This window comes from Neolamprologus multifasciatus, chromosome 7, assembly GCF_963576455.1.
Source record: "Neolamprologus multifasciatus chromosome 7, fNeoMul1.2, whole genome shotgun sequence".
NCBI lineage: Eukaryota > Metazoa > Chordata > Actinopteri > Cichliformes > Cichlidae > Neolamprologus > Neolamprologus multifasciatus.
In genome coordinates, this window is record NC_140445.1 from 54,797,169 (window position 1) to 54,824,137 (window position 26,969).

At 42.0% G+C, this 26,969-nt stretch overlaps 1 protein-coding gene and 1 long non-coding RNA gene across 2 annotated transcripts in view; both read right to left on the reverse strand.

Moving 5' to 3' along the window:
- Positions 1-26,969, reverse strand: part of roraa (RAR-related orphan receptor A, paralog a) — a 187,084-nt gene that overhangs the window by 60,800 nt on the left and 99,315 nt on the right. The gene's annotated exons all lie outside the window — the stretch shown is intronic.
- The window catches only part of LOC146515514 (uncharacterized), a 46,298-nt gene continuing 19,555 nt past the window's right edge, over positions 227-26,969 (reverse strand). The window contains exon 2 of the long non-coding RNA XR_014875246.1: positions 227-26,963. This is a non-coding gene — a long non-coding RNA (uncharacterized LOC146515514). The remainder of the gene's footprint in view (positions 26,964-26,969) is intronic.

Sequence of the window (26,969 nt, forward strand, 5' to 3'; positions counted from 1 at the left end):
AATGTGTGACAGAGTCTCCATTTTAAAAACTGTAACATGATCAAAGAGAGAAACGATTGGATACACTATAGAACAGATATAAGCAGCGCCAATGTGGGTACAAACAGCTTATAAGAAGCAGGCAGTCTGACCAGGTTGAGTCAAACCTGGGCTGTACTGCAACTGCAACTTATACTTCCCATCTTCACCCCTCCAGGTGTCAGCTCCTTGAGTGAGCCACTTTGGGTTTTTATTTTTTTTTTGGCTCTGGCTCCTTCTCCTGTCTGCAACATTGGTCTAATACCCCAGGAGCCTGACGCGGACAAGCACACAGCCAGCCGAGGTCCCCTGCGGCCCCTAAGATGCTCACGCTTTGCAGGACGAGAGCACACTAATAGATCCCACTTGTCATGCGGAAGCAATGGCTAATTTTTCTACAGCTTGCATTTGAAACTCGGGGGACGGCAAGTTGACATGATTCAATAACTCTCTGTGAAAAAAGGCGTCTGGCCAGAGATAACAATGTTTGAGACACGTTTGAGGGGAAACGAGTCAAAGTGCAACGAGGGGGAAAACAAATAAGCCCTTCGGTCTCCTATAGACATACACAGAGAAACACATAACTGATATCAACTCCACTGAGCAGGAAGAGGGAAAGCTGTCACCTAGGGGCCAGCAGCCTGTGATGGAGCTAGCATTGTTCCATTGCTCAGGGCCAAAAGCTTCTGTTCTCTCCAACTGTGACATTACGCAAGAAGAAAATAAACAGCACTCGAGTCTTAATTCTGCACTAAGATCAGATGACATGGGAGCCAGCAAGACCTGATGGTTCATTAAAAACCAGCAGTGTCAAGCTTCAGCTTATGCACAAGGCAGCTGCAAAGGACTGTATCAAGCAGCTAACCGGCTGATGGTTAAGACAACTCGTTAACCTACGAAGGAACACAGTGGCTGTGCTTAGCAGAAACCGAAAGAGCAAATAGGGTGGCTTTCTGTCAGAGCCTACGCTACTGCATAAAACAGACACTTCACAGCTTTCAAGAGGAGTGTGGTCAATGACACATATAAGATATTATTTGATTTAAGGCCACGATATATCTACAAAATGCATAAAACATACAGAATATGCAAAAAGTTACAGAGAATTTAAAACAACTGCCTCCAGCTTTCATCCGTCATCTTCTAAAGTGTTAACAAAAGTGTGGTGGCCTGGCTGGAGAACTTAAAGTTGTAAACAACCCTTTGCTTTGTGAAATGTTTGTGACAGAGGAAGTGAAAGAAACAGCTTGTGTGAGGGTGTGTATATACAGTACATGTGGAGGCTTTCACCCAGCTTCAGCCACACAGACCACACTGATAATGTCGAGTAGATGCTTTGCTGTCACTGACTATTTCACAGTCAAAGTCAAGAAGAAACCATTCTAAAACTGCTTCTAAATGCTTCTAAAACTCAGGTTTTCAGCGCTGCAGTCTGCCTGCCTGATCATTTTTACGTTGCTTCGTTGCCTAGCTGATACACTGAAGCCGTCATGAACTCGGCGCAGAGCAGTTCTCACTCTTGTGCCTACCACATAAATGCTTCATTAAGTCAACTCCATGCAAAAGGGGAATTTGCCATAAGAGGTTTCGGGGTATTTTCAGAAGTAAATCATTTTGTTTAGCTTATCACCAAAATTTTTGTGAGCTCATTTGGAACAACAACAACAAAAAACATCATATCGAGTGCATTTCCAGCGTGTTTGAAAAACGGGATTATTTAAATCATCCTGCAGTTGCCTCGTTTTTTTCACACACGATAACCTATTATGAAACTTTTACTGATAGCAGCTGATAATATGCAGTCGGTAGAAATGTTTACAACATCCTTTTGGTGTGTGTTCTCACACAAACAGTTCCTAGAAACAGTTAAAAACAACAACAACAATTTCACAGCGTACTCGCTATCGGGTTTGTTACTGTCAATAAGCCAGATGTGCTGAAAATGACAAAAGCCAAAGACATATTGTGCCTGTAAATGTAAGTAAAGTGAGAGAAACACAGAAACTGGTAAGACAGCAGAGCTTGTATTATTTGCACTGTAAATAATAAGGGCTCCAACCAACTACTGTGCTACTCCCATCTACTTAATGCAGCACGCCTAATGATAACAAAACTACTCCCACGGTAATATTTTCCAGGGTGCTGATATAAAACTATCACCATACAGACAAAGGCTCATCCTTCCTGTTGCTATGCAGGTTAGAAGAAGTAGGAGGGGAGGTTAGTGGGCCCGCTTCCTCCTCTATGTGTCATTCAAAACCCTGTGATTGGAGGTGGCAAGGAGAAGGGGCCACAAAGCCAATGAATGAGTCAGGCGGTGAGAAAGAAGGAGTTAGCTCTGGGCACTGACATTGGCAATGCCTGCCAGCTCCTGTCTTCTCCACTGGATGGCAGGTTCAGAGGTCAGTCTGGAGGTGAAACTCTCCTTGGCTGATAAACAGGCTGCTATAAACAGACGTATAGCTTGTGGATTTTCTTTTCTAAACATCTACTGTGCGCGTTTATGAGCGTAAATAGAAATTCAAGTTAAAAGGCTGTTGCCTGTGTGAACTTGTAGCTGAATTCCAATTTCTAAATTATACATTTGTCACAGTGGAAGGAGGGACACTCTTCGCTGCCTTTGATCAGTCATACTTTCCCCTGCCTGGGTAAACAATTCAGCATTTGTTCTCATGAGACACTGCCTATGCTATAGAGGAAGAGAGCTACCGTGCAAACGACTGGAGGTTAGCCTCCACCACATCTATCTGCAGGGGGGCACACATCCTGTAAACATGCCACTTAAACAGGAGGAGAGTGAGTCGGGGGTTTGGCAGTCACAGCGCTGCAGCCGGCTGTGGAGTGCGGTGCCATCGCAGGCGACTCAAAGTGACAGCACTGTAATGAAGTCTGAGGCACACGGCAGGCTGTACGTCATAATTTCAGGTTCCTTAAAGCCTGACAGGGAATGATTATCATGGATGGTTATTGTCACCCTGCCTCCCTGGTAGACGAGGCGTGCTCTGGGGTTGTTGCACCATGACATTCAAAGTTACAGTCTCCTTCATATAATGGAGCTGTCCTCTCAGCGCGCTAATGGGAGCGATCCATTTAACCTGTGCCAGAAACACACAGACGAGGAAGTTCCTAATGCGAGGCCTCTCCCGTGGGGACGTCACACTCCCCCCCCCCCCCGGCTGCTCCCTTCCCGCTGCTTGATTCATTGACTGGTGCTCCTCACTTATCCTCATTCACTGTTCAGTCTGGGGAGACAGGGAGGCTCGCTTCCCGCTGCCTGCTCCACATGCCGCTGCTGCACGCCCGCCGCACACAAGGACGGCGCCGCCGCTGCAGACCCAATTGCAGTAGGAGCCAGTGAGGGTCCAGTGAGGGACTGGCTAGACACCTACTGGAATTACGGGTCAATACCATAGGCCTTGGGAATGCTAGCAGTATCCACGCTCCACAGTTAATTAGTTAATATGGCCTCGAAGATAGAAAAACACAGATCATAATGGAACGTTTGCTTATTGTCTTAATGACGGCAGCTGTATGGGACTGTTAATTTTAGGCTACTCCTGAGGTTGCTGGTTAATAATGGTGGGTAAGACGAACATCTTAAGAATGATCGATGTGGTCACGTTCAGCGGTCCATCTCTTGACTGCTGCTACCTGCCCAATTAACAAATTGCTGCTACATTCCTGAGAGAAAATAATTAGAAATAATTAATGTGTTTCTCTTCTTAGCCATCACAAAGCTCCAACGAGCGGCTCGAATCGTTTAGGAAACGGGATCTTTGGAGCTGTGCTTTTAAGAAATTCAACAGTGGTACAAATTCAGGCTTGGAGGAAATTAGAATATTCAGTGGGCTAGGTGACTCATTTAGGTAGTCAGCAATCCATGAATGCATTAAAGGGGGAAAAACTAACATAGTGGGTTAGACAGTACAAAGCGCTGTTAAAAGCATAAAGATAGAATGCAAGGTCGCTCTTAAATTAATGCTCGTCTCATCAAAATTCAAAAAATGTGGTTTAGCTGATTCAAGAACCTCAGTGCTCCTCTTTGGCAGTCTTTCTGAAACTTTCATACACAAAGTCACTTAAACAATCCGCCCCTTTTTCTGTGACACACTTAGACTTATTAGCTATTATACAGCTATAAACTATACATGCAAAAATTTAATGATTAAAAAAGCACAATGATTCTAATCAGCTGCCCCCTAATATACTAAAACACTTAATCCATGGAGAGGCCAACTCTCTGGGGAGGCCCAAAGAAAAATGACTTCTCTGTCTCCAGGCGCTGTTATTTCTGGTAATTTCTAATTGGTTTTAAATAAAAGCAACCACTCTGAGACTCTACAGGTTACTTCATTGCATCACTATGGAATTGTCTGCAAATAGAAGATATACATCCAAATTAGTTTTAGAGGACACCACAACTGTCTTTCAGAAGACGAAAGAAGAAAGGTCAGGAAAAAATAAAAGGATACGTGAAGGTGGTAGATCCCAAAGGAAGAGCGACATTATCAGGATGACCCTGAGATCGGAGAAGCCCTGGCTGACTTGAGGCTTCGTGTCAGGCGCACCTCGACCCTTACAAATGTCCCCCAGGTTCATGTGCAACATCTCCCCCAGAGCAGTTCTGCATTGCTAGGCCTGCAAGTCTCCAGGTGAGTTCTCAGTGCTGTTTGGTGGCTCGTGAATTATACATTGCAGCAGAGGAATTGACGTGGCCCAGGAGGGCCAAAAAAACAGCAGGCATGGCTTGGAGGCAGAATGAAGACTCTGATGGAATTTTAATTGTACCGCAGGGAACGCTGCGATAAGTGCTATTGTTATTGGTAAGACACCGCTGCACAGGTTAAGATGAAAAAAAAATGACAGAATCCAAAACAGTGTCCACCTTGACACCAACTCTGTATTCTGAAAAGACCGGTACACGCATTGTGATGGCAGATTCATAAAAATATTTATATAATTTAGATATAATTTAAATGAAAATTGTAGTGTTTGGATCATGACATTGTTTTTCGACGATTATATTTTTTCCATGATTTGAATCTTTCTTACGGGCCACCTTCCAGAGCTGTTTACCTTCCATCGTGTATTTATGTGTCCCCTTTACTGATTGGTGCTTAGACCTCATTCGTTTCCTTTATGTTTAATGTTAAATGACTGTTTTTTTCCTCAAATAGCACCCAACAATAAATATACAGAAGACTGCTTATTACTGAATGACGTTACTGTTTGTTTTTACTGTTTTTTTTACTAACATGTGTGGCTGCAAAGTCACAGCGCTCTATACTTATGGACAACATGCACAAAAGCCCAAGAAAGGTCGCAATGGAAAAAAAAAAGGGTCAGGAAACATCGACAAATACACAAGAAACGGCTCAATCTGCAACCGCTGAGCCATCCAATTCAGTTAGATTGTTTTGTGACTTATGTACTGTACTGCAGGTAACCCCCCCCCCCCCCCCCAAAATGGTTATGTTTCTGCAGCTCTGATGTTGTTCGTTCTGATCTTGGCTCTAACATACTATTCAGTAATTCTCCTCCGAGTGCGGGCTGGTCCCAGGGGGCCTGATGGATGCAGGAAAGCCCTGGGCAGTGGTCAGAGAGAGGCCAGCAGCACAGGCAGGCCTCTGTGTACTCTGTGCGCTGTCGGTTCCCAGCCCAGCAGTAATCTCCCAATGATCCAGCTTCAACCACACATGAAACCCAATAGCCTTTCAGCCCGCACCATAAATAAAGACAAACCACATTCAGCAGACCACCCTGACTTACTTGACTGTTACGGAGCTGCACAGAACAGCACGAGAGACCACCACCGGTTGTGTTTACACTTATATATAAAGGCTCTAACTACATAAAGTTTAAATAGATACCCTACTCTGTCAGAGGGATGCTTATTTCAAATGGTGCTCCTCCATAAACTAACATAATCTAGCCCATTCTTTAATTTTTATTTACACAGTGCGTACAGAAAACTCCATAATAACATTATGCTTTTGAGGTTAGCGTTTGCTCTGTCTGCATAGAAGAAAACAGCCTCACAGACAACACTTTAAAATTCCCGTTCGCGTTACAATATATTACCTTATCTCCACACAGGTGCAAATCTAAAGGGGAGGGGATACAATTACCTCCAGCTCCCGGGGCAAACACACTACTTATGTTCCTTTTTTTCCTCCTTTGTAACAACAATAATGGCTTGTAAGAGTAGTACAGTTGGCCAACAGAGATGAACCCCCTCGGGTTAACCTATTCAGAAGAGTTTAAATATTCATGAAAAGCAGCGTACAGCTGGTAAATAAAGATCATCTCAGATCTACAGTTTACTTGCGATTGCTTGTTTTGTTTTTCTCTGTGTTCGGTTTTCCTTGCAAGGCTGCAAAAGATGATTCACAGGCCACCTGCCAACTTCAGGAAACCACAGTGTTAGACTGCTTTTGCCAGAGGTATGTGTCATTTTAACAGATGAAGCGCCGTTCAGCATCTGTTTATTCAACTCCCATGTCCGAGCTTGCATTTTGCATTATCTCAAGAATAGAATCGAAGGATAGGATTAAAGTTTATATGGACTCTGACGGCTTGTGACAAGCTGTTACAGGAGCTGCACGGGCCTGTCAATAGACTGTAGGCACAAGGCTGCCGGAATAATCACGGAGGGAGAAAGGAGGCTAGAGCTTTGATGGCAAACTAATGTCAGCTAATATCAGCTCTATAAAGGCTGACTCAGAAACATACAGGAAACCTTTCATTACCATCACTCACTCAGTCTCAATTCTCATCCAGCAAAGTAGAGTACTGCACACTTGTCTAATGAACAAGAGTCTACGGGGAAGGATCACTCTATGCGAGTGTGTTGGAAATCAAGGTCCCACAACAGTGGACTCGTGGCGCTGCTGATAAGGACTTGGCTGTAATTGCTCAAAAGGGAGGGAACTGCAGCCCCATTAGGTCTGGTCTTAGCACTTGCCAATAAGCCAAACTGCCCCTCTGAAGCCTCCCATGTAATGAAAACTTCCTCTGAGATGAATTACAAGTCTGTCAATCCACTAATTAATATCATGGACTTGTCTTTTTTGCTTCTCTGCAGTAACAAACTGAGTGAGACAGACCCGAGTGGAGGTATTGGAGGCACTGGAAGACATAAAGGAAGGAAAGGCAGAGGCAAACCAGCGAGCGCCCTGCTACTGTAATTCACTGCAAGTCACGGTCGGCACTTAGTGAAGCATCTATTTTTCATGTATTTCATAATTAAAACCTGCGAGTTCTGTAAGCCCGCCATGCTCCATGTAGATCAAAGATAGCGCTATTAGCAGGGAGTTCGTCAGTGGTGGCATTACTGAGCCCTAAAAATGACACTGCCGTGTTCTTATTTACATTTCAGGGGAAAATGTATTTTCTTGAGGACTATGTTTGTGTGCTACATTTCAAAAATACATTCCTAATCAACATAGATTTGGCATTTATATTTTTTGCTTTCCCACTGTCGAATTTTTTCAGTCAGCCAATCATATAAGACGGCCGGGACTCATCACCCTAGCAAACCAAAACAAAAAAACGAAAGAAAAGCTTCTGATGCCTTTAACAGGTTGGTACCTAAGCCTAACCTAACAAAACTGACACTAAAAATGAAACAAAAGTAATAAAATCCAAAATGAATATTTAAATAAATAAACAATAAACACACAAATACGAGGATGAACGTCTGCGGGATGTCGACACCAACATGACTGTCTTATTTGGAATTTTTAAATTGCGATGTGAAAAATAAATAAAGGAAATCCACCGTATTTTTTTTCAGGAGACAGAGTTTTATTATTAAGTACAAAGATACACTCCACACTTGATAACGGGGCAACCGTGGAGGTGGACTACGGTTAACGGAACAGATCACAGCTTCTGGCTCCCTTTTCAAAGCGTTGCAGACAGAAATAACCCATGCACAGCAGATAAAGTGGTTGATGAAAGACTGAATATATATTTCACACATTGCCTCTTGTGGTACAGGTGGAGTGTGCTTCAGTTTGTTGCCTTCTCCCTCCCTGCTGCATTCTGTATGTAAATGTAATCGGAGGATAACACGGGATAAAGCTCTGCAGAGCAGAGACATGATGCCTCCCTTCTGCGGGGATAGAGGGATACAAATCTACCTCACATGGTGTAATGAAGAGAGTGAGCTGCGTAGCGTTATTTATTTGTCCCATTGACTCCTGGGTAAGTTGCCGCCATAGGGTGCACTTGTCTGGATACTCCATTTTCCCACTGACTGTAACTAGACAGATGATAGCAAAAGTGTCCCTTCTTTCATTCTGTATATATGTGCATATATATATATATATATATATATGTATATATATATATATGTGTGTGTGTGTGTGTGTGTGTGTGTAGTTTCCACTTCCTTTTTTGTTACAGGTTGCATTTGTTTAGCATTTGCGATTACCATGTTTTAGGTTGATTTGTCATGACAGAAAAGTGGAAACTAGAGGGACGTCTTAAGCATCAAACATTGCAAAAGTTGCAGTATTACAGTATAAAAATGTTCCATTAAAGGTAAGACTTTTGTAATTCTACTTAAGTAAAGAATTTAAATGTTTTAATATTTGGGGTGATTTTTTGCCTTAATCTGCAAAGTAATTGCTGCCAAATGTAATGAAGTAAAAATACTCTACAACAGATCTAAGTTTGAAATGACATCAAACACTCACTATTTATCTCAGACCACAATTTAAAAACAAAAGAGTAAAAGTACGGCTTGTACGCATCAGCCCTCGAGAACAATGAGCTCGTGCAGTGATCAAAAAATGTACACAATTTATATTTTCTACTTGCTGCCTATGGTATCTTGCTGCTGCAAAGCTTCCTGCTGTCAATGGTGTTATTGTTATGCCATTGCGTAACAATGTCAGAGGAAGAACTTGTGGTGAAGTCATATGAAAAGAAACTATAATTAGCCAGCCATACTCGCTTTTTCACACTCACGGGCATAGCTGTCGAGATATTCGTTCTTCCTTTCTTACTGAAATTATAACAGCTCCCCGCTCGACGGCCAAGTTAACAGCAGGGAGCGAATGGATGAACTTCCTTTAGGCTCATGAGGTCAGTGACAGTTCACATCACAAACGCCCCGCACAAACATCAGAGCACTGTCAGTCTATCGATGAAGATGACAAGCCTAATGCACCGCCACTTTGTGGAATGCTGACCGCTGGAATACATGTTTATTCAGCATTTTTTATGGAGCTGTCAACAATGCGACGCGTTGAGCTAAACACGCCGTCTGACTATACCTCACAGTGGACATCTGAAACATATGCACAGACAGCCCACTGACTCTCGCTGGAAGTGTGAAGAGAGAGGTGTGAGGTGGAGGCTGGGACGACGTCTATACTGCGGCCACAGCCATACATTCTCAGCAGTATGAAAGCTTGCAGCCGTGCCCAGCAGTAATAATTAATAGCATACTCTATAAGCATTCCATTAGGTGCAAGCAGCTGTCATAAACATCTTAATTAATTTACAAAGCATGCAACTAGGGAATTATGGCGACGTAAAAATCTGCTTCCCTCTGCCGCTCCATAGCACTGGAACAGATCGGGCTTTTAAATTTTTAAACATGCCTTTCATGTTCTCTAGAGCACTAAAAAGCCTTTGAACAGTCAGCTTGTTAGGAGATGCACCTAGCAGCCCAATACCTACGGGTCGTCTTGCTATTCTTTTCATACAGTGACAAGAGGTTTTGGGCTTCTCTTTGCTGCTCTGGCTTGACTCAAGGAATCTCTCTCCCCCTCGTATTTTCTTTGTCACAGTGACATAACTGCACAATGATTTTTTTCCTTCTTTTTTTCATTCACGCACTCCATCTAAGGTTTTTCCAGTTTGCTTACATTTTTTTTTGGTCAAAAGGGGACAAAAATTTAGGAAAAAATAAAGCCACTGATGAGGGGAGAAAAAAAAGTCTCAATTAGAGATTTTATCTGAACCACAGAGGCGTAAAACAAACCACAGACCTTTTCACTGTGTGCTTCACATAAAAAAGGACATCCTCCTGAGGATAAGAGAGAGAGAGCAGCAGAAGGGCGCTGGCAGAAAGAACGAGGATGGCTCTCTTGCTCTCTTACTGTACCGCGTACAATATTGTGCCAAAGCAAGGGTCAGAGTGCTGTGGTAAAAACGCTCTTCCTTACCAGCTCTCACTCAGAGAGGGCAAGATTAGACTGGCCACTCCATTATAGGAGAAAGGCTTAAGAGCATTTCCACTTTCAGAGCGGGGATATCAGCAGCTTCTGACACTAAGCATGGCTGACCCATCGTTTTGGAGGGAGGTGAGTGGAGGGTATCAGCTGTCTTCCCAGGAATAGTTGAGTCTGGGCAAGAATTTCTTTTCCCACCTGACCACTACAGCTCTTTGAAACAACAACACACACATAAAACCCTAACAAAAGAACTCCCAAACAAAACCCAGCACTCTGAGACACCGTCGCAAGCTGCTGTTGTTAATGTACAGAATATTTACCGTCTACAAATCAATTTAACCATGCAAAAACATCTACAGGATGCCATTTACCAAAGCGACCACAGAATTTTAATGTGCCCATTACTCCGCGATGATAGCCAGGCATCATACATCCCTTTTTTCTCACTCCCATTCTAACCTGTCCCCCCCGCTCCCCCCCCCCCCCAACCCATCTCTCTCCATTTCAACCCATGCCATATTTGCTTAACCCAGCCAGTGTGACAGCACTCAATGCTAAAGCACTCCCAAGGCAGATGATCAAAGTCAGCAGTCAATTCACATTACAATGCATTGATTTGATGTTTCCTAACCTCCCAGGCCTTTCTCTAATGCTGCCAAGGACCTTCAGGATATTTCACAGTGTACCGCCTTTCCCAGCTTTTTCTCTGTATCCCCCCTCTCTCTCTTGCTGTGTGTTTGTATACCATATCAGCAAATGAAAATATGGTTGACTGAGATGTTTCCCCCGTCATGTTTGCATATGATTCATGTATATTTTGTCTGCTTCAAAAAAAAAAAAAACAGCCTGACACTCTGTAATTCATACAAGACCAGCCGCTTCTGTTTTTTTTTTTATTTTGGAATGTAATTATTGCCCCTCATCCACCTCCTCTTTCAAATATTGTTTTAGAGTAAATCACTCCCTTGTTCTCATATACCACACTTCGTTTGTTCCTCATCACTTATTCATTTGCAGTTCTTTACCGAGTTGGCTTCTATGCTTTAGTGCCTGCCATTTCCCTTTGAGGGGATGTTCAGAGCACTTCCATGTTTTATTCAATTATGAAAATCTAATATAGTGGAAAGAAAGGTGTGCATGGGGTGCTCGCTCATAACCATGCATTATTTCACACATATTTATTCTGCCTCTCTGTTTTTGGGTGACGGAGACTTGAGCAAGCAGCCTAGAAAGACAAATCTAATTGGATTCGTCATTGACCTCTATTTGCTACAGACAGAAAAAGAAAGCGAGTTACTGCGTCAGTGTATAACAACCAAACATATTGGCTCTATTGCGATTTTGGAGAGAAGACAGCTATTTTATTTTCCTGTTTGTTTGTTTGTCTGTTTTGGTTTTCGTGCTCAGAAGTTGTCAAAATGCCTGAGCATCATTGCCACGGCACAGTGACACACTGACCTACAAGCACAAAGGAGAACTTTGTCTGCCTTGATAAACACGCAAACACAGAAAGAGGAAGAGACAGAGGGAAAGTGCGTGTGAAAGAGAGAAAGGATGAGAGAGAAATAAGAACTATTGATTCACGTACATTCCTTAAACGGCATTAGTCATCGTGGTTGTGCGAAGCAAGCTGGCTCTTTAATTATTCGTCAGAAACCAGACAAAGTCAGCGCCGCGTGAAGAGAGCCTATTGATTTCTGCCTGGCAGATGGGACACATTTATAGCAATTCAGAAAACCGTGTGGATGATCAGAAAGACAGAGATGGTGCTTACCTTCCATTCTATCTACAGAACAACAACACTGAAACTGGTATTACTGGCCATTAGGCACTAAGGTAGGCTCGGGAGGACATCAAGTTAAACTCCTGAAGTAAGAGAACCCTGGTACTGTGAGGGGATTGTATTCAACAGATAAGTGACACCTGTTGTGGCATATCACAATGAGAGGTCCCTCCAACAGAGAAGTAATATGGCATTAGCTACAGGCTATAAACCTAGTTATAAATACCTAAATAACTCTTTAAAAAGAGGACGGTGACAGCTATTTGATTTTTTTATATTCACGCAGGATCTGCAACTTTTTTCATTGAGTGATTGATTAAGTATAAAAGGGTGATTTTGTGTATGTTAGAGTGTAAGTGTTAGTGTTTTTTTCAAATCCACCCACCCAATTGCATCTCAGGTCAGTAGGAGCCCTCCTGCATTTATTTGTGAAGTAGAATGTATGATTTTCATTCTAATAGAAAGCGGTCCAGATTATGTAGGATCCACGTGAATGAGTGCACATAAAATGCTGAATGGTGTCTTTACCTTATACACCTTGAAAACTGAGCTTTCTGAGGTAAAGTATATTTTAATCCAAACCAAGATCTTTATGCACTTTTGGCTCCTGAATCTACCCTATGTTCATGTTTCAACATGTCGAGGCAGATTACGACCTGCCCTGAATCTTGTTTCTGCATGAGGTTTCTTCCTGTCAAAAGGGAGTTTTTTTTCTCCCCACTGTAACCAACTGCTTGCTCGCAAGTTATCACTGGGTTTCTCACTATGATAATGCAAGGTCTTTGCCTTACAAAGCAATGTATGCGCCCTCACATGACCTGTGCTTAGACAGAATTAGAACTACCTGAGCTACATAAACAACACTAAAAGTATTATTCTTTAATCATGTGCCTAAACCCAACCGATCCAAAAGGGAAAACAAAAGCAATAACAAAAGGACGAGTGAAAGCAAAAGTCAGATCCAAAAGCTCGTGGTCAAATAAGTGTTAACTGCGACTTGTGCCACCAACACCCCTTCAGCCTTGCTGTGCTGGCTTTTGTGGTGGAAACAAAGTCGGAAACATTTTGCCCATAATCTCTCTTCATCGAGGTGGTATGACCACCATTAAATAATGTCTGGCTACCCGGACTGCTAGTTAGTTGAAGGATGACGCCTGCTGGTGATATCTATGGGAGTTATATCTACTGATAGGGGCTGTTCGATGGGTAATCAACAACACAAATTGCTGTTAAATGGTTTATTTTGTGTCAGCAACAGAAAAAAAGCACAAGAAACTCAAAGCAAAATATCGTAAGAAGAATTAGAATTACCACTTGTATGGCTCTACTAACCAGTTATGCTGCAGTTTCTATCCACATGTGCCCAGACTCTGTTACAATTTTCATTGAAAATGCTGAAGGAAATGAAACAAACATACTAAGTGTGGTTATATGTAGCTCTGATAGAATATAATAAGAGAGAGCTAAGATTTCATCTCCCTGACCTGGATTTCTTTCAGGTTGTCAATGATCTGAATGGCTGATTGCATCATTATTGAATGTAATGTGGAAGAATAGCAAACGAAGAACATGACAGTGCATTTGCAGGGGGATCGAGAGGAGTTAAGAAAGTGATAGGGTACATACAGACATTCACATACACTACAATCATTTGACTGATTGTTTCTTCACTGAAGCTGAATTTAGTATTTTAAAGATAATCTGAAGGTGCATCTCTAATATAGGATAAGAAAAGAAAACACAGGAACAGCTAAAAAAAATTATGTGTATGTTACTTGCTGGAGTAATCACAAGAATTATATTAAGTATTATACTAAAAATATTGAAACCAAATCTAAAATCTTTTGGGACAAGTGCAAAATATAAATTCAAAGGCTTTTAGAATAAAAGTCCCTTCTGTCTGTCTAGCATGCCTTTTTGGAGCTGACTGTTCATCTTCTGTGAGGTCTGTGTTCTAAAGTGCGACCCTATTGTTTTTTTATGAGAAGGGCTGAGCGCAGAGCCACAGCCTCATCTGAGCTCTGTAGGAAGAATTCCCCCTGCATGGCTACACAATACACAGACAGCACATTTAGAGATGTCAGCTCCTAACTAGAGAACAGTCAGTGAGGTAAACCCTCTAACCCCACGCCTTCACCACGTCTAGCCGGGCTGTTCTAGAAACCCGAGTTAAAAATGCATTTGGTGTAGCCGATGGAGCAGGCAGACCATGATACTTAGGCATGCCGTGCGGGCCAGTGGGCTCGCATGTGTTGCTCACAACCTTGGTTAGTGAAATGCCACTACTGTATGCATCATCACCGTTGCTTTCCTGCACTTACATAATTTACACAAGTAAAGGGAGGGGAGGACAGGAAAGAGATGGCGGTGGGGGTGGCGGGCGGGGCAGAGCTACGGGGAGCTCACGTCCAATTGCGCTTGGCCATGTGGAGAGACAAATATGGCAGTACGAGGGGAGCTCATGCCACAGCGGGATTTGATGACTACATGCTGAGACACCCCTACGACATGCTGATAGACAGTACGAGACCCCACCCCTCCTTTGCATTTACAAAGCCAAGCGAAATATACAGTAGACACTACGGGAACAAGGCAGAGAGTCTGAGCACATTAGAGGTGCACTGATCCAAGACCATGGCATGGTTATTTATTAATCAGCTGAGCTTAGCTAACTGCCTGCTTAGATGAGCAGCACGGGGTTGTGATACACTGCAGTAAGATGGGAAAACTGTTGGCATAACGCAGCTTATAATACACGATGCATTAGCTTGGGTTAAAGCCATGTGCCACGGAATATTTTGCATCTGCACATATCTGTATTTTTTACATAGCGTCTATTCCATTAATTCTCAAAGAGATTGTAAAAGGAATACAATAACACAAAGTGAGCAAACAATCTAAAGCTTAGCACTGTAAATCCATTTGTGCTTATTTGGCTGCAAACAAAACATTACTATGTGATCCAAAGTAAATACTGTCACACAGTGTACAGCAAACAAAGAATGTTTGCCCATTTGCACATTATTCATCTCCTAGGGTGAAGTCAGTGATGAGTAACAGCATGGCGATGTTGTCAGTAAATACACTCTAACATACACAAAATCAGCCCTTTCATGTTGTACTTTTGGAGTTCAGTGGCACCACAACGCTGCGCGCTGACAATGTTTTTTTGCCAATTTCAACACCTCACAGCTGGGGTGTCAGCACATTGAAATGGTGTTGGGAAACATAACTCTTTTAACTCAGAAGAAACATCTCTTGGAGGTAAAAAAGAAAAGAAAAACAGAATGGGATGCAATTCTCCCGAGTTTATCCCCCTCATGTCTTTTCCACTGTTTTTTTGGCAGGCCAAGTAATACACAGGGAAGCACTGGCACACAACACTCTCTACCTGAGCACAAAGGGAAACATCTCAGCCTGGAGTTGGGCTTCGGAGACTAATATGAGGCTTCGACTTCACCACAGGGAAAACGAATGTTAGGATCTCCATTGGATTATACTGTTGATGCAAGGTTTACAGACTGCAGTGGATTTGCTAAGTTCTTCATTACTTCAGGAGCTTCTTACACAGGTGCCATAAGGCTTCTGAAAACATCTGGGGCACAGCCAGCGGAACAGGAGATCCAGACTGTGGCCATTACAAGACACTTTCTTTCATCATCCGCGAGACTACCTTGCACATGCTCTCATTCTCCTAGAGTACTTGCAATGCTGAGCTGAGAAAGCCAAAGACTGTTGGACAGTTCATTTAGGATAATGCAGTGATGAAAAATGGGGACTCTCTCTCGTATGTGTACGTGTTAGCGTGTGTGTGTGCGCGCCAAATCATTTCTGGTAAATATATCTTTTCAAAAATGTCCCCTCTGCATTTCAAGCAAGACACAAACCACATCAGCGAAGACAAGAATGATTATTTTCATAACCTGCTGAAACATAAAAAGGCAATCTAAAGTGCAGACATATAATTATTTTATGAATTCAAACGAACAACACAAAAAGGATATTTCAAAGAAATTTCCACATAAAAAAGATGGAACAGAAATTATCTTGGGGCTTCCCCCCCCCGCTTTTCTTCAGACTTCAGAAAAGAGAAATTTATTTCTGCCTTCATCTCTAAATTGGATGCAATTTATTGCCTCTCCAAAGCTCATTTTTCACTGGCTTGCAGGATCCATGGGCCATGGCAGGCAATGCGTATCTGCCCGCCTCCCCTGGCCTCGGGTGCTAATATGTGGAAACTGGCCTGGGGATATGGAGTCCAACCAATGGAAGAGGAGGCAGAGGGACAGAGGAGAGAATCAATCCCTAATCGCTGAGGAGTAGGCAGTAGGAGGGGTGAAGGGGAAGTGGAAAAAAAAAATCTGAGAGAAAAGACAGAAAGCAGTGTGTTTACCAGCAGACATTTGGGTGCTGTCAGCTGACTGGAAGAGCTCTGGGATATCAGAGAAAGAAAACCGAGTTATATAACCAGGCTGTTAAAGCAGGGAGAGAGGGTGTGAGAGACAGGCAGACAGAAACAGAGAACAAGACAGGGACCGGGAAAAAAACATTGCCATTTAAAGTGACAGGGACAACATTATCAAAGCAAAAACAAACATGGCACACACACACACACACAGCTACCAATGCCATACTGAGGCAGGTGAGTGACCAACAAGCAGGAATCTCTGGTGAGTCAAAATACAACCACCACACAGATGTGAACACAGGTCAGAGGTTATCACATTCATCATGCATGCATTATCCTGGCACAGGGTCTTGTGTAAGCAGCGGCTGCATGCCCTTAGAGCACATTGTTGCCTGAGTACTTTGGCATTCAGAAGGTTTTTTGGGATTCCTCCAGCTCTAAAGAAAAGACTCCCAGATTGTCCAACCAACCAACACCACAAGCCAGTACCCACTAAGGCCACTAACGGCCTCAAAAAGTCCTTTCACCCCCAACCAATGACTACCATTAGCTTCGCACCCCATTTCCATTTATCTGGCTTACCCTAACATAACAAATTAACAATCTCATTTGCACAGGATAGAAAATGAAGGGCTTAATTTGAGAAATCGGTTGTGTTCGACACCACACATGCTGTGCACCCACACACAGACATTAAGTACAGTTAGCTCAAGGTGCATTCTGTCCTGTGACCTTGCTGTTACACTTCTGCAGAGCAATGAATAACTATCACATTTCTTTGGCTGACAGCTGACACCAAGAGGCCCAGGTGATATACGAGACATGACAAGTGATTCTAATTAAATGTAGAGCTTGTGGATGTAAAGTGGCAGGAAGGGAACAAATCCTGTCCAGGCAGCAAGCGGCAAAGCGGCATGCCTTGCTCCAAACGAGATGAGCTGGGCTGTCAGGGCTGCCTCAGCTGTCCTGTAAACCCGGGCCCAGCTCCCCAGGGGGACTGACAGGTTTCAGCTGGAGGGGAGAAGGCGCACCGCAAGCCTCCTGCCCTTCCACAACAACAAACACATGACACACAAACAGGCAGTTCTGATGCAAAGCAAAAGCCACGTGGACCATGTGCATCTGTCACATAACTATGTACTAACAAGGTACAAAGCATGGTTGTCTGTACCCTGAGCCCAGATGAAGTCTACATGAATGCATCAGCTACGGTGCGATTCGGTGACTCAATAGAAAAACAGGCTACAATCAAAAGGAATCAATAGATACAGGAAGCAAGACACCTCTGTTGATGCTGCATCCCACTTGTATTTTCACCATGACTGTATTCATCCAACTCAGGTTGAGAACAAAGAACTAGACACGGCGAGAGCTTTTTTTTTCTTTTTTTTGTGTGTGTGTGTGCTTTTCTACAGACAGCAGAGGACCCAATGGTACTCAAAGCAAACACAAGTGTCAGTAAGTGACACAGGACTGCACTTTACAGAGGACACTCACGGGGTCTTCAGCTTCCCAATCAGACCCCTGGAGACGAGCCTCCCCAAATCAGTTAACCTTCGACCCATCTGGAACAACTTTGATCCCAGGAGTCATGGACACTCAGCTAGAAGAAAAATATACAATGCACTCTTTTCACCTGACGGGATCAGTCATGTTGGCTGGCATCTGTCCTCTCCAGAAAATGGAAAAAACACAGCCTATCATGAGCCTTTATGTACTGTGATAACACAGAGTCAGGGCAACAGGCTTTCTGCTCTCTCCAGCAGCTCGGGCCTGAATTGAAAGATCTGGTTTACAACTTATTGATTTTCCACTATGGCAATATATTATTTAATGTCTTCAATCGGATACAGAAAATGATTTGAAAACACCAAGCACTTGGTTATTAAAATGTTTCTTTTTTCCATTTGACTGTTTCAGACGTACAATATCCAGGCACTCCACAAGAAAAGCTGTTAACATAATGGCTTTGACCAGCTAGCGGAGCAATGTAACAATGTATTGAATTAATCTACATCTACCCATTCCCTAAAAAGGGAGGTCTGCCCCCACAATCTAAACCTGGATACAATAAGTGGGAGAAAATTAATGGATGGTCAGTGCTCAGGACGTTAAAATGTGATGCAAAAGAGCATGACCAAGCATCCGTACAAGTCGAGGTCATGCACCCACTGAAAATGGGACAGCTCCGTTTGAAGCATTTGTCGGAATTAAAGAACCGCATCCTAATAACATTGCAATATATTTGGTGGAAGACAAGAAAGAGTGAAACGTAACCCCAAATAATCCTTCTACAGAATTACATCCCATTCGAATTTGCAGCATCTTCAACCTTTTTTCCGGATGCGTACTCCTGAGCCCCAGTCAGTTTACTTTCTTTCCCCCTTAGCAACCAGATTCTTCAGGTTGCCCCACCCTCTGTCCAGCCCACAGTCCCTACATTTTGGGTGTCTTACAGAGCTGTTGATGTGATTAGAGAGGATGATGATTACAGTTACATAACAGAATCAAATTAATTTGTGGACTGACTACAGCAGCAGCGGTAGGAAATCACTCAACTTCTCAAGTCTCCCCTTTCTCCTGCTTCCTCTCGTGTTTCCTATCTTCATTCACCCTTCCTTTCGTGCACCCACTGCCCCCTCCTAGAACACACAGACACACCCCTCTCTCCTCCCCGCCCCTCCCTCTAGTCAATTAAAGTCACATCGAGGGATTAAAAAGAAGTAGGTCAGTGGAGCATTGCTGGAGGAAAAATGCAACAAACCACGTCAGAAGTCACTATGTCGACCTTGTGAAACACAGACCGAACTAGCGGCGGCTTGTGATCTCCCCGTGCCTCGGCCAACACCGGGGCTCCCTACAGAACCCAGATCAAATCAAAATCCCAAAGACCAAGCTTTGCCCTCACCTTGATTTCTCTGCAGCTCACAGGAAAACCACCTGGAGGGCAGCCTGGGGAGGTAGGCTTTGGTGGCGAACACTTGATACCCTCTACAGAATGCTTTGTCTCTAGTCCCCTGGACAGATCCTCTTCAATTGCAGGATTATAGCAGTGCTACGGGCAATGAGAGCCCCAAAGCTCCACTGCAAGAAGACAATGCCAATAGCCACCATGCTAGACAAAAACAGCACTTAACCACGGTGAAACACTTATGTCCCTTTCATACGGGGAGAGTGATGCAGGTCTACAGAACACACATTCTGACTGACTGTAAATAATTCATATTGTGCTACAAGACTGCCTGTTAATTGCATTGCTTTCCTGTTTACTCTCATATCTGCAACACAGTGCATTACTGTAGCTATAAACACTGCAAAATACTTCAATTTTATCATATAAAAGTAAATGGTAAATAAAGATTGAGGACCATGGTGCACTTTTACTCCTCCCGGCAATTACTGGTCACCATTTATTTCCATGCAGTGTGAAAGTCAATAATCAGACTCCTGCTTGTTCCTGAAATCAGTCACAGTAAATATTACATTTGTCACATTACTGTTGGATGAAAATCAAGTTTATCAAATATAATTTAAGCAGGCATTCTCTTCAACCTAAAAGGAAATACATTACAAGCTCTAAGTGTCTGGAATTATAGAAAAAGTAAAAAGTAAAAACCCACGTACTTACCTGTGACATAAGGTACACAGAGATGATTTGCAGTTGAAATACTAAAACATTTAAACCCCCCGGTGGATTTCTCAGTGATCAATGCCGCCATTTTTCTGCCTACAAATTATCTGCGTTTCTCTGATTTCGAGCTAAATGTTGTTTTAAAACTGTTAACATTTTTTTTTTAACCCAGTTCAACTCCTAATATAAAGTAAATGCTCATTAACCAAAGCGAAAAACGTCTGAGATTTGTTGAAAACGCGGTTCACACTCTGACAAATTACAATTAATCCCAGAAAACAGGTTTCTGTTCCCGTGGCCCTTCGTGTGAATAAAGCCAGCATCGAAAGGCCTTGCATGTACTGTGCCATGGCATCAAGGTGCTGCTGTCAACATAATGCAGTGTATCTGTCCAAATTAATCAGCCTCATGCGCCATGCACAGTATAGAGCAGTGAATAATAACAGAAAACAAAATAACAAGCTTGTCATCGCTCCACATTAACAAGTACAATTTTTACCTTATCTGCTTCCATGCTCACCAGCTGTGAATGTCTTTACAAATAATGTAAAACAGCATTTTATATGACACTACCAGAGACGAAATGACAAATCTAATTGTTTAGCAGCACTGTGGAGTGAAATGACAAAGGGTTTGAAGTAAAGGGATGCTGCAAGTAATTTGTTTACTTTCTTGATAACAGCCATACTACAGACAAAAATTTGATTAACGGGAGAACAACTGAAAAATGATGGCACTTTTTATAATGCTTTTCAGCTACTTGAGCAGTCTGTCAATCCTCAGACTGTGTTTTAATAAAGAGTTGTAATATATAATGTGTTAAAGTTTTATATTTTAATTCAGTTGGGGGAGGGGGGGTCCTCAATCTTACAGTTATAATTTCTTACATGGTCACTGGCCACTTCATAGGATACACCTGCTCAACTACTCATTAACACAAACATCTCATTAGGTGATCACATGGCAGCAAAGTGCATGTAGACGTGGTCAAGATGACCTGCTGAAGTTCAAAGTGAGCATCTAAGTGAAGAAGAAAGGTTATTTAAGTGACTTTTTCCGTGAAATGGTTGTTAATGCCAGACGAGCTAGTATGGAGTATATCATAAACTGCTGATCTATTGCAATTTTCCCACACAACCATCTACTGGGTTTACAGACAATGAAAAACAAAAACAAATCTTGTGTGAGCGTCAGATGTCACCACCAAGATGCAAAAAAGCATTGAAGCCTGAAGCAGATGGACTACAACAGCAGAAGACCACACCAGACCGAGACCACAGGACCAAAATCTCAGAGCAATGTTTCCAGTACCTTGTTTAATCTATACCAAGAATAATTAATGTAGTTCTGAAGGCCAAATGGCGTCCCAACCTGGGAGTATACTAAACAATGTCCCCGTGTAGTTACCTCATATTATTTTGCACATATAAAACCCAACTTATGTGGAATCAAACTTATGAGTGCTAAATTCCCACAACAGCTGCTTCTACTCTGAGGACATGACTCACTGCCCATCTGAGGACTGTGTAGTGGGATGCAGTGGTTGTTTCATTTTAAAAAAAAAAAAAAGTATTACTTCACTTGCAATAAATGCATTAACTCACTTAAGCATCGCTTTTATCATAATATGAGCTCAACCATCACATCATCACTCTGGTTCTTTGTTTGCAACAAAGACCTGTAATGAGTCTTTAACTGGTGACTACCTGCAGGCATTAAATCAGCTGCAATTCAGCCAGGTAGCACGATAAAAAGGTCTTACTGGTTCTGAATATAAAACCATGACCTTTTTTTTTTTCACATTCACGACCTCTCTAATGTTAAAAATTACTAATGGAATGCACATGACCAGTTTTGCTATGTAAATAATTTAAATACTAAAGATCCATTTGAAAATGATTAATTTTAGTGCACAGTAATATTCACTAAGTTACATGATACTGATATACAACAGTAAGCTCAAGATACAACAATGCTCAAAAAACAGAAAAAACTGTCGCTGCAAAGTGGATTTAGAGAGCCGCGCTGAGATCAACAGAGTTGATTCAAGGTGTGGGCAGAAAAGCAAATCTGCAGCCGCACCAAAGTCAGAGGGATTTGCAGTGGCATGCCTAATGCTCCCTTATGACCAGTAAAGGGCCTAGATGGAGGAAATGAAATAATTCTCTTTGACATCAGATAGTTTAAAAAGATTTTTCCAAGCTAAGCTCATAATGCAGTTTTCTTACTCCCCATATAAATCTTTCCAACTTAAATCAACAGTATGAAACCACCGCTTAAAAATAGTGTCACTGAGTGTTCCTGGAACAGCTGTAGTCCTTGTTATGCTTAAATTATGTGGTTTCTCTTTTTTCATCAATAAAGATATATTTGAATGTGATTCCTGTATTTTATCTAAGAAAAATCAAAGAAAAAAATAGAAAAGTATTGTGACAATAGCTCCGATGATGACGCATCAGGAGACCAGTTCTTTTTTAATTGGTTTAAGTAAGCAGCAGTGTTTTTGCTTTTGGAGTGAACAAGCAGATTATTTCCAAATAAGGATGGGTGAGGCCGACTATAAAATTTATAGTATGTGTTTTCTTACATAGCTGACAATATACTGAGGTTGAAGCAATTCAGTGTAATGTAGTGATATAAAAACACGTAAGAATAGTACACTTTTGCAAAGTATTTAGTACTGGGATGTCAAAGTTATTTTTTTTTTATTCATGGAGCATTTGCAGTACAATATTTTGGCCATTAAATAAGAACCTATAGAAAACTTCCAAAGATGCTTCCCCTGTTTTTTTCTTCTGTAACGAAGTACATCCTAAGAAAGGTTAAAATTAATGAGCAATCCATTCGTAAACCAGGGATGTCTAATGAACATAAATATGTGCAATTTTAAAAGCATGTCTTAGTTTTTCAATTTTTTTGGATTACAAAGAAAAGTTTGGGGGTAAATGAAAGAAACATGTCTAAACATCTCCTTGGTTTAATCATCATTAATGTGGCATGGTAGTACATTGGACATATATTTGTCATTAGCTGGTCAGCAACTTTCATGACATGATAGATTATCAAATACTGGGAACGCTCTTCATCCTGGTGACAAAGACAGTGAAAAGTCGAGACGGCATTAATCCAAAGGCTGAACTCGCCTCTTTAATGGACTGGTGCTGGGCTTTGGGCCATATGTTTGGCACTCCTGCTTTAAAAGCAAATGAGGACATAAAAAATTTCTCCTTTCCAGGTCTTAAAATTAGGTGCTGTAAATGCAACTTCAGATGAACAACATCACGTGCCATATTAAACCATGTCATTATTTATTTAAGTAAGTCTTTATCAGTCTCTCACATCACCGTGGAGGAATTTTGGCCCAGTCTTCTTTAAAATGATGTTTTAGATGACTGAGGTTTGTAGGCATTTGTTCTCTTAGGGTCTCCCTACGGCACAGGTTTTTGATTCGGCCACTGCAACACCTTGATTCTGTTCTTTCTCAGCCATTCTGTTGTAAACTTATCTGTATCCTGTTGCATTAACCCATTTTCAGCAATGCTTTAGCTGTCAGACAATATTTTGTTATACTGAAAAGTTCATGGTTGACATAATGACAGCAAGATCTGAGGTTTTGTGGCTGCAGAACAAACCCAAGTCATAACCCCTCCACCACCATGCCTGACAGTTGATACCAGACATGCTGTGTCTGAATTTCTCCAAGTGTGGCGATGTGCTGGGATGTCTGCTCCTGGGAATACGGGCAGCTGTCTTAAATGTTTTTCACTTTTGAATAATCTTGTTCACGGCAGAATGATGAACTTCAAATTATTTGGAAATTACCTTAAAACTTCCCCGATTGATAAGCATCAGCAATTGCATCTCTAAATCATTATATAATATCATTATAATATCATTGCTGATGCCTTGCCTCCTCGGCATTGTGTTAACATGCAGCTAAACGCTCCAGACCAACAAACCGACAAAACATCTGCTTTTAAATAGGAGGTCACATTTGGCAATGACCGATTATTTGAGTACAATATTTTAATTCCTACTGATGCCTTAAGGGTGTACTGGATTCTTTTCCCCAACACTGCTTCTCATAAATAAATAAATACACTGTCATGTTTTGTAGTTCATCTGAGGTTGTATTTACTTAATTTTAAGATCTGCTGAGGACCAGATGTCTTTTATTATGACCTAATAAGTAAAACCTTATAACTGAAAGAGGGTGCACTTTCTTTTTACCGTGTTGAGATGTTCCAGCCCGATGAATGGAAACGAATCGCTTGTGGCATTGCTGTGTTCATAAGGATAAATAAAATAAACCTGAAACTGCAAAGCCCTCCTTTGAGAATCAAACCAGAATGGTTTAACAATCTTTCGGTGGTTTGATCTCTTTTTAGGAAACACTTTTGTAATCTAAGACCTCCCGAACAAACCCGAGGCCTGTGGATGTGATCTAATCCACTTGTTAATAGTGCTTAACAGGGCTCTCAGCAGCACAATGCTTTCATTAAGACATCAAAATAAAAAGGAAATCACTCCACTCCTCCATAACAGTACACCGGGAATGATGTTATTGCTAGTTGATGATAGGCTGATCATCCTCAAATGCAACTAGAGACACTTGCAAATTGACTCAATTTCTCCTCAGCCTGTGTGCTCTAAGATTGAAGAAAAATGATAAATACAGTCGAAATAAATAAATAAACAGTAAACATTAACACCACATCACCACCCCTTGTTGCTTGAGTCCATGTCTTCAGGATTCCTCCATAATGAGCATCTTATCGCATCCTAATTTCAATTACAGCAGGGCCCATTTCTAGACTTCTGCATTTTAAAGTGTCTGTACCTCAGGATTCCCCACGCTTATCTGATGAGGAGATAACTGAAACAAACCTGATTGGTTTCATGACAAATTGCTGAAGGTCATGGTTTGAAACCGACTCGAGAATCCATTGGTTGCGCCTATCATACAGAGCAATCGCGCGATATGTAGATATCAGAATTTTGATTAGATAAGCGTTGTCAAGGATAACAGAAAATTATTTTGAGTTCTCTCATCTTGGCCTGTGCGAGTCTTTATAATACGCATGCATCTAGTGCTTTAATTCACGGCAATGCAAACACACAAAAGAGATTATTAAATATATATCTTGTGATAAACACACAAATAAAGACTTGGCGTGATCTTAGCAAATTGAGAACAAGACTATTTTCTTCCTTATGTAATCAAAGCACCGTCAACAAAGAAGTGCACATATACTTTAAGGGGTACAAATTGAACAAAGACAACAATATTGCCGGCAATTCTGACCCTTTGAAGAAATGGCTGTGACAGTGTGAAATTCCACAGACTCGTCACTGTGAGGATGAAAGTCTAAGAAAAGCAAGGGATGAAATCTGCATTCCCGAAAGAGCCTGCTGCTCTAATCTTTGCATTGTGAAGGCAAAAGACGAGTGAGTCAGATTTACGTCACCATTTGTTTGCTCTTTTTTTCCACCCACAAACGGCTCTTCCTGCTTCCTCTTTCAGACTTGCCTTTAGGAGATGAATCGTTTTACAGTTTAGTTCCTCATTTAAATGAAGTGGGCGGGATGTGGGGAGGGTATTTTAATCACTTATATAAATATTTGCATTCACATGGGCTGACCCTTGGAATAGTCTATTACTTCATCTCGTTCACCCGCTGGCCCCCACCTCTCATCCAGACACGCTTATTTACCTCTTCTGCTCTCCCATTCAATAAGACTTCAACCAGCCTAGAGACATTAGCATAGCCACAGAGCTCCACAGACCAGACGGCTATGAAGCTTTGTTCAACGTTTTGTTCTGAGGGGACAAATAAAGCCTGCTATGTGAGAGTAGTAGCAGACGAGAAGAGGGGGGTTGGACCGCTAGGGAGACTGGCAAGTCCTCTGTTTTTACCCTCTAATGCTTTGACAGCAAGTAATAAATTGATCACGGCGTTGGGCATGATGCCGACCTTGAGATTTCCTCTTAAAGTAGTAGCTGGGCAGTAGAGAGAGGTGGTCATCATCCGACTACAATGCCAGTATGATTCACTGGGAAGACTCAACGATAGTGATCTGGGATGGATCTCAGAAGAGACAGGGCTCCTGCATCTTTAATTGTTCAGAGGAACAGAGCCTCATCACAATTATAGAGCATTCAGGAAGCCTCCAAACTCATTTAGCTCTCCTCATCTGGGAACAGGAATCCACTAAACACAAATTCCTCTTCTGCCGCCTGCGGCAAAAAGCCTTCTTTTTTTTTTTTAAAGATTAATAAGATAAGAGATTTAAGAATATCCAAAAGACAGAGGAAAAGACTCATTGTTGAAAATGAAACATCTCTACGTGTCAGCATGTACAGAAGGGAAGAAAGACGGGGGGGCTTGACAATACCCTTATTGTCCATTTCATCATTTTAATTAAACCTCGTGTAACCTTTAAACTTACATGTGTTTGTCTCCGTAGATAAAACGCACGGCGCACTTAGACTGCTTTCTGTCTACGCCGCTGTAGTGTTGAGACAAGGACAGTGACAGAAAACATACAGAAAAATGCACTGTGTGTGCAAGTGTCTTTTCAATCTGTGTGCTAGTGATCTACATCCCTTCTAGCGCATGAGGTAAAGTACAACTCAACTGAAACAACGCACATGTTTAGCAGATGTGGGCCCGCAGCAGCCAGAAACATTTGTCTGAGATAAACACATCTTCAGAAAGGTGGTACGTCATGAAGCGAAGATGTGAATGAGGATGATGTTACTGGAATGGGTTTGTACACGGAGAAAAAAAGGCAAAAAAGTTATACTTTTTCTTATATATCTATATATGGGTGTTCACGTTTTGGTGGCTATACCAGCACTCTGTTTCCTCTGATGAGATGCAGCAATGCAGAATAAACTCCTTAGTGATAGAAAGGTGTGACCAGGGATGTCTTTCT